Consider the following 1,351-nt stretch of genomic DNA (forward strand, 5'->3'; position numbering starts at 1 on the left):
AAACCTAGTGTCACTAAACAAGTATTTAACTAACAGGTGTGGGTAATCAGTGAACGAGCTTCCCCTAGCCCAAGTCTGTAGACCACCTACTGGGATCAGCCCAGGTGAGTTACCAACTCTCAGTAACACACAGATCTAACAAACACAGAAGCTGTTTCCACTGAGGATACGCGCACACACAGAGTTCAAGGTTAGGACCAGCGTCAGGTCAAACCACATGGCAAAAGATAGCTGCCCCGAACCAGCAGCAGACCAGCCTATTTGAGGGGGAAGGCACAAAGGCGGTCCTGCAGGCAGCTTGGCGATTGGAGAGGGGGTGGTGTGCCGCTCCAATCAGAATCGTCGGAGGTGGGAGGCGGGATCAGCCACGCTTGCCGAAGTCCAGCCAATCCCCCGCCTCACAGTGTAACACATGCAGGGAGAAACACAGGCAGCAGTGACACATGGGCGGCTGCCCTCGGCAGCCGTAACAGTCCTCTTTCATGACATCTACTGGAACTGTTGAGACATGAGTCACATCAAAGGCTGATCTCTCATAACTCCTTGTGTGCATGTGATAGCCATTCATCAGCTGGTGCTGATTTGCCAAGGACAGTGTAATGTTCTTGAAACATTTTGTGTCTGACAAACAGACGGCTTGGCCTCAAAACGCATGGTCCAAACATCACAATGGGGCCGACCAGCTTTATCATTTCTGGATAATGCTCCAGAAATTAAGTTAACTTTGTTAACTTAGGTTCAGGAGCGGGGCCACGCCTCAACCACACCTCCAATCACCTGTCAGGCTACATATACCGCTCAGCCTGCCCCACTTGTTTCTGATTGCTCGAAGCAAGACAGACAACGATCCATGCTCAACAGCACGATCACAATCATGGATCCAGAGATCCAAATTAACAACTCACCTGATTCAGACAACGATCCATTCGAAACAGGGTAACGTCAAGTTCCTGGCAGACATCAATCAAGTGCCCCAGGGACCAGCTCGCGATCCGAGGGCCTCGCTCACCAGGATCTCCGGTTCACCAACGAGATTCCCCGACTTCCTGCAGCTCTCTTTATTTTTTTTTTGCTCTTTGTCTCAAAAACTCACTCCTTCCATAGCAGTTTCTTCAACCACAGCAGCACCAGCCACCCAGCAAGTTCTATTAATCCTTGACCTTCACCCGTCTCTCTCTCACGTCCAACTGCAATTTTATCAACTAGGCTACATGCATCCCAAATAAATGAATAATATATCAATAATAATAATGATGATAATGATAATACCAACAATAATACCAATAATAAGTATTTAAAAAATAAATAAATAATAATTAATGTTGTTCTCTACCATCAGACCCACTTAGCA

This window comes from Micropterus dolomieu, linkage group LG16 (genome assembly GCF_021292245.1).
Source record: "Micropterus dolomieu isolate WLL.071019.BEF.003 ecotype Adirondacks linkage group LG16, ASM2129224v1, whole genome shotgun sequence".
Classification (NCBI taxonomy): Eukaryota; Metazoa; Chordata; class Actinopteri; order Centrarchiformes; family Centrarchidae; genus Micropterus; species Micropterus dolomieu.